This window comes from Chiloscyllium plagiosum, unplaced genomic scaffold (assembly GCF_037043375.1).
Source record: "Chiloscyllium plagiosum isolate Xiang-an unplaced genomic scaffold, Cpla_swu_hap1 HiC_scaffold_51, whole genome shotgun sequence".
Taxonomy (NCBI): Eukaryota; Metazoa; Chordata; class Chondrichthyes; order Orectolobiformes; family Hemiscylliidae; genus Chiloscyllium; species Chiloscyllium plagiosum.
Window position 1 is genome coordinate 29,360,552 of NW_028270189.1, and position 7,483 is coordinate 29,368,034.

General features: G+C 43.3%; 1 non-coding gene across 1 annotated transcript; it reads right to left on the reverse strand.

Moving 5' to 3' along the window:
* Positions 1-6,885: 6,885 nt before the first annotated feature.
* trnas-cga (transfer RNA serine (anticodon CGA)) lies at positions 6,886-6,968 on the reverse strand. Its single transcript has one exon. It is a non-coding gene; the product is annotated as a tRNA-Ser (tRNA).
* Between the last annotated feature and the right edge of the window lie 515 nt (positions 6,969-7,483).

The following is a 7,483-nucleotide window of genomic DNA, read 5'->3' on the forward strand; positions in this document are numbered from 1 at the left end:
AGCAGATCACGCACTTGTTCTTTTTTCAGAGTTCTTACATCCCGCTTTCATGCACCTTAACCTAATCATATTTCTGACTTTACGAACTACATCATAACAGGCTGGGAACAGAAGAATGAGCTTTTTTACGTATCCACTGATGTTGATAGTTATAATACAGAATATTTGAGTAAGACTTGCTGCGCTTGCGGGCAGTGTATTCGCGGGATTTTGGCTTTTCATTTCATTTTGCGTTTACTCTTTCAGTTTCGTCCTTTCAAGTTTATTGTGTAGAATTCTGAAGAAGACTTTTTGAAGTCGAAATGGTAACTGTGTTCTCTGTCTAAAGGTAGACGTAGTTTTATCCCTGCTCTCTTATAAATTGATCTCCTTCTGACCTTTGCAACGAAATAGGGTGCATTGCACTTATTCGGTTTCAGTTTCAAAATCAAGAGAAACAAGACGGAGAGAGTGTAGAAGCACGCAAATCACTGATTTGCTAAGAGAATTTTTGTAGCATTGATGGGCATGAAGGGCAGATTAAGGTAACGTTTCAAGAACATTTAGTTCGTGTAAGTGGTATGTGACCTTTCTCCGAAATATATCTTTCCATTCTCCCAGTACATTTATTTCACTCCCAGAAAACACTGATTGTGTTCTGTATTCACTTTGTATCGCCATATCTGTCTTCTGGTCGACCAGAAACAACTTGAATTTGCGTGTGCATTGATTGAGTTTTCGCTATTTCTTTTGACGAGCAAACCTCTGCATAATACAACTCCATTCATGCTAATGGATAAGAATTTCAAAATTAATTACGGTTTGTGGATCGAGAGCAATAATGAAATGATCCGCTGGCGAACAGATGTCACTACGCCCCATTCTTACATCGGGCCTGAAGCGGTCCATTGACAGAGTCTACAGACAGGAAGTGTCGAAATGACTAGTGCTTTATTAGTTTTAATTTGATACCTATGGTAGTCCTGTTTTGATGCGGACGTGTGTCAACATTTCTGACGCTAGAGTCAATATTTAAGTCATATCTACTCCATGGAGTGTCTTCTCATATCTGAACACGATGACATGAAAATATCCAGAAATGATAGCTAAGGTTTTTTTTCCATTAAATTGGGAGGATATTTAACCATGTAATTCAGACAGCCAAGATGAATATTTGGCAGTCAGTTCTTCAAGCTGAGCTCTCCATACCAACTCTTCCAATGAAGGTCATAGATAAGATACCCATCCATAATGTTTTGTAAATTTTAGCCTGAACAACAACCTATTGTTCTGAACAATGCTACACCATAGGTAGAGGGCGAAATCCACTTTTCATCATTAATTTTCAATTTCAGTTCTTAATGCACAGTTTCTTACGAATGTGGACTGTGGATACCCTTTAATATTCGATTGTTAAGATCTCCAGGGTTTCTACTCTGTTGACCCATTCTTCGTCCTGGCAGCTGGCATTGATGGGACAAAACAAATGGTGTCACAGTACGCTCTAAACATTCGCTGATACGATATTTACTTTCGTTCTACTCGTGATCTCTTTTTTTGTCCGGCTTCTGAATTAAACAATGTTTCAAATTTTCTTGTTTTCGAATTCGTTAATGTTTGATCCTGCTTATCTCTTATCTCGTGTTTCCAGAGCTGTCTATTAATTCTTGTCTTTTGATTTTGGCGTGGCCGTCTGACGGTTTACTTGATCCGCTTTGAATGGCAGTTTTTGCTGAACAATATCCATTCAAGTGGCCCTAGGAGACTTTCTGGGCGAGATCAACTACTATTCCACGAATAATTCTGAATCTAATCCAGTTGGAGCACAGTCAACAATTTCTTGCGATATTGAATTGAACACTTTTGCTTCGTGATTTCATGTACTGAATTTATATATATATATATTGAAAGCAAGAAGAAAACTTGCTGTAAATTCTGGAGAACGAACTAGAAGTGGAGGCTACAACTTCTAAAAAGGATCAGGAAGATCACTAAATGGAGATAATGAGGACAGAAGATGCTGGAAAGTCAGAGTCGATTAAAAAAAACTGGAGCTAGAAACAAAAAGCAAAGCAGTTCATGCAGTATCAGAACAGCAGGAGAGTCGACGTTACGAGCAGGACCCTGAGTCAGGACTGGGAAGGGGGAACGATGCTGACACATAATTACAGGGAAGGGTGGGGCTTGTGGGATAGGTAAGTAGGATGGTGTTGAATGGGTGCAGGTAGGAGGAGCATGAGATTGGACAGTAGCGGCCGTGGAACGTATTGGTGGGAAGGAACATGGGCACGTTAGGTCAGTTCCAGGATATAGGGCAGAGAGTGAGGGCTAGATCTGCGATGAGGTGGGTGATGTGGAGATTTAGAACCTGATGATTTCTATATCGAAGCCTTAAGTTTGTTAGTTTCTGCGTCGGAATGTGAAGTGTTCTTCCTTCAATTTATGTGTGCCCTTAATTTGAAAGAGGAAATGTTCCAGATTAGATCCTCGTTGGGGGAGTGGGAGGAGAATTTGAAATGGCTGGCAACCTGGAGTTTGACTTGATTTGGGGCCACGGATGCTTTTGAAACTGTCCCCGAGTTGTTCTTGATCTTTCAGGGTGCAAGACCTGCTGCCGCACCTCACCTCGCAGTGTCCTCTCCTGACCGAGGCCAACCAAATTTTAGTTTTCTTAGGTACGGGGAAACAGGAAACCCAGTGTTTACAAGTACTGTTACAGTCTGCAAACACTGCTACTGTCCAGTAAACCGCCGAAAACGAACCTGACCAAGGGTTTGTGCTTGGCTAAAAGCAAACCAAAGCTTGTCAGCTCTCCCATCCATTATACTCTGTAATGTCAGCTCCATGGACAACAATTAGACTGCATTCCACTGCGGTAGGCTTCTCGGCGTGAGTGTAGGGACTGCTGCCACTTTGTTTTCATGGATACATTACTTAGCGACAGAGTTCCAGACACGTACATACAACAAAATCGTCGTGCATTTTTCCCGCTGACAGTAATGCAACACAGCGCAGGAAGGCTCCAGGTGGGAGTCTGTGTGTCCACATCAGCACGAAATAATGCAAAGATTCTGTCCTCGTCTCCAGTTACTGCTCATCACTGGTGCTGTTGGTGATTTTTGGATGCAAACCATTTTATTTGCCATGGGAATTCACTGCTGTCCTTATAGTTGGTGTGTGCCTCAATATTCCTTGCAGTGCTCAAGGCTTAGGACGAATTCTATGAACTGTATAAGTGCATAACCTGTTGGAATGTTTGCTCTTGCTGAGGTTTTTAACCATGTGAATCTCAAGTCTGTGTTCCCGAAATTCTTTCAGCATATGGACTTTGCGATGAGAAGGGGATGCAAGCTGGAAAGTGTTTGGGCAAACATCCTCAATGCAAACAGACAGATCCTGCCTGCCCTTTGGTTCCTCAGACAACATCACTGCTATGCTAATTCTAGCAGTCTAGCTGTCTGATGTGTCAACCCGATTCTGAAGCAGGTGAAATCCTGGCCAGCAGGAGCCATTTCTGCTCATCAAGAATGCTTTGAGCACACTGATGACTCCATCACCTTAGAGGAGTAGACGATATTAATGATTTACTGCATTAGTAAGTGCATTGCGAACGTCACTGTGTCGAAGACTATCACCTCTCTCCTCAACCAGAAGCCGTGGATGACCACAAAAGTGTGTGCACTGCTGAGAACCAGTGATTCCACCGTGAGAGCACGTGACAACATGGCATTGACGACAGCGAGAACCAATCTTGACCGGGCCATCAAAGAGGCAAAGCGTGCACACGTGCAGAGAATATACAGTCTCTTTCAGGACAGTCAGATGCGGAGCCATCACCAAATACAGCATAGCATCGCCTTCTGGTGTTCGTGATGCCTCCCTCCCGGATGAGTTGAACAAATCTCTGCATGATTTGGACAATGAAGCGATGTTGCAGCGAGGAATGACCAGGCGCTGTTTCTTACCACGACTGACATGAGGAAAACTTAATGTAGAGTTAACCCATGAAAGGCTACTGGACGGCATAACATCCCTGGAAGAATGCTCAGAGGATGCTCTGACGAATGTTTTCACTGACACCTTTAAGATCTCCCTGAGTTGTGCCATAGTTCCAATGTGCTTCAACTCACTATCATTGTCCCTGTGCCGAAGACTGCTTCAGTGTCTTGCCTCAATGACTGCTGCCCCGTTGTGTTAACACTCATCATCATGAATTGTTTCGAGAGGCTCTTGATGAGACGTATCAAGACTCTGCTGCACTCCTCTCCTCCCTTACTGGAAACTCTGCAGTTTGTGTATCGTCCCAATCGCTGAACACATGATACCATCTCTGCAACCCTCCATCTGGCACTCACCCACCTGGAAAGAAGGATACCTACGTCAGATTGCTGTTCATGGAATTCAGTTCCACATTTAACAGTGTCATTTCTCAGCACCTGAATGGAAAGACGTGTCTGCTGGGCCTGAATGTCTCCTTCTTTGACTGGATCCTGTACTTACTGACTGGGAGACCAGTGTCAGTCCGGATAGGGAACAGCATCTCCAACAGCATCACACTGAGCACGGAACGCCCAAGGCTGTTGCTCGGTCCACTACTGTTCATCCTGCTTTCACGTGGCTGTGGAACGATGTCCAGCACATATTATATAAGTAATTCGCTGTTAACATGACGATAGTGGATCTTATCAACAGGACCGGTGAGTCAGCATACAGAGAGGAGGTGCAGCAGTGAAAGTACTGCTGCTGAGACAGCATCCTGTCTCTAAACGTGGGTAAAACGAAAGAGATGGATGTTGACTTAAAGACGGCACAGAGCCATCTCACTTTGCTTATCATCGATGTTTCCCCCATGAAGATGGAGAAAAGCAACAAGTTTCCTTGCGTCCCTCTGGTGGGTAGTCTCACCTCGTCCCCCAACACAAGCTTCATATCCAAGAAAGCAAAGCTGCGTCTCTATTTCCTGAGTAGGTTGAGGAAAGCCGATCTCCCACATGCTGCCCTCACCACGTACTACAGAGTCAATTGAGAATGTCCTGAGCAGCTGCATCAATGCCTGGTTTCGGAATTGCACCAGGTCGGGTCGTAAGAACCGACAGGTGATAGTGATGATAACTGAGAATGTCAGCAGTGCCTTTTTTGCTGCATCAAAAAATGTGCAACCCGAACTGCATCCGCAAAGCCAACAGCATTTTGGACGACCCTGCACATATTTGATTCAAATTCTTTGCACTCCTACAATCTGGCAGAAAATACAGGAAAATTCAGTCTCTTACGGCCAGACTGTACAATTGCTGCTTCCCCCAAGCCTTCAAGCTTCTCAACACTGTATGATCACACTCTCTTCCATTTTCAGTTTCTGGACGAGTTTTTTGAATGACAGATAAAACAATATTTTGTTAATGATCATTCATTGTTAAATTGTGATTTGTCCACCATTATCTCTATTGTCTTTTCTTGTCAGGAATTACTGCACAGTCTCACAGGTATGGCACTTTTTATGCACTTCATGCCGCTCTGTGTATGACTGTACTGTCGTGTAGACTGTGTTCAAATGGTACACTGGTCCTGGAGGAACGCTGTTGTTGTCCCAGATATATATGTTAGAAGTCACAAATAAAGCTACGCTACGCTCGCTCTACATTGCTCTACTCTCTCTTATCTCAGTCTAAGGCCTCAAAAAATTCATGGGAGTTTTACCTGGATTTCCGTGAACATGATTTACCGCATCCACTTCTCCTGGTGTGGTCTCCTCTACATCAGAGAGACCTACCGCAAAATTGCGGACCGATTCAGGGAACATCTATGGTCTCCTTAGCTTTTCCCAGTCTATACTTAATAGCAAGGTTCTGGGAAGTGTTGCTGAACAAAGAGAATTTGGAGTACAGGTTCATAATTCATTGAAAGTAGAGTCGCATATCGATAGGATCGTGAAGAAGCTCCTTGGTCTTCTTTTCTTTATTGGTCAGAGCATTGAGTACAGAAGAGGGGAGATTATGTTGCGAGTATACAGGACAATGGCTAGGTCACGTTTGGAATATTGTGTGCAATTCTGGTCTCCCTCTTCTCAGAATGATGTTGTGAAACTTGAACAGGTTCCCATAAGATGGACAGGGGTGTTCCCAGGGTTGGAGGATTTGAGCTATGGGGAGAGGCTGAATAGGTTGAGGTTGTTTTCCCTGAAGCATCGAAGGTTGAGGGGAACCTTTATAAGTGTTTATGACATCATGACGGACAGGAATAGGATAAATAGAACCCTCGGATGGTGGAGTCCAGATCGAGAGGGCATTCGTTTATGGTTAGACATGAAAGCTTACAAGGAACCTAAGGAATAACATTTGCACGCAGAGGGGGCATGTGCATGATATGAGCTGCCAGTGGAAGAGATGGAGTCTGTTAGCCACCTAGATTATACTATGAATAAGAAGAGTTTAGTGGGATATTAGCTGAGTGCTGGCAAATGGGAATAGATTAGGTGAGGATATCTCGTCTGCATGACGATGTGACTGAGGGTTCCTTGCTCTACATTTGTATGACTCTGTGACTGTATTAGTCTGGAATAATCACAAATTGTGGGTCTGAAATATTATCTCAAATTGTCTTTCAACAGATCGTAGAAAGTGAGGCATTCATCGCCGACAGTTACATGTTTTGTATTGCTTCTTACTTTGCTTCATTCCCGCCCAAGCATTCGAATTTCACAACAACTCATCACGTGTGTCGACCCTCATTCATGTTGTTGGCTTTCTTCTGTTTCGACATATAGTTTGTTCTTTCAAATGTCTGGATCATTTTTGAAATTACTTCGGAATCTTTACGTTCGAAAATCGATTTTAAACTAAACGTCTCGCTCAAGCTTTTAGATATGCAAAATCCCAAGAAGAAAGCAGTGGATTTCAATGGGTACAACGCTGTGAGCAGGATTTGAAACTGCGTGGGGAAACCCCCGTTGGATTTCGAATCCAACGTCTTAACCACTCGGCCTTCACAGCCGCTTTGCTACTTCGTGTTTTCATTGTGAAACACCCGAATCCATGAAATACATCAGATGTTGAAAGAACAATTTATCAAGACACAAAGGTTTCGCCAAAACCTTTGCAGTGACCCAGGTGAAGGTTACATTCGTCGGTTGACCAGCTTTCACCGCAGCCTGGATTCTGACACAGATGAACTTGTGAGGATGTTTCTTCGTGGAGTTATAGAGTCACGCACTTTGCACCACAAAGGAGTTATTTGCCTCATTGCATATGCTCGATTTTGACTCACTTGTCCAACACCAGGTATCGAAGTGGATATGCTAATAAGTTTTAATATTCAGGCTATTTGGTACCAGGAACATTCATGCTAAATACCTGAACACTGGCTTACATTCGAAAAAACAATCGTAATTAGAACGAATTCGGAAACGATTGACCTTAATGGTTCCAAGAATGAAACTCTTAGGTTCTGACATCAGGTACAGAACTTGTGAGCGCAAGAGAGGAAGATTGATCAAAGATTTGGAACT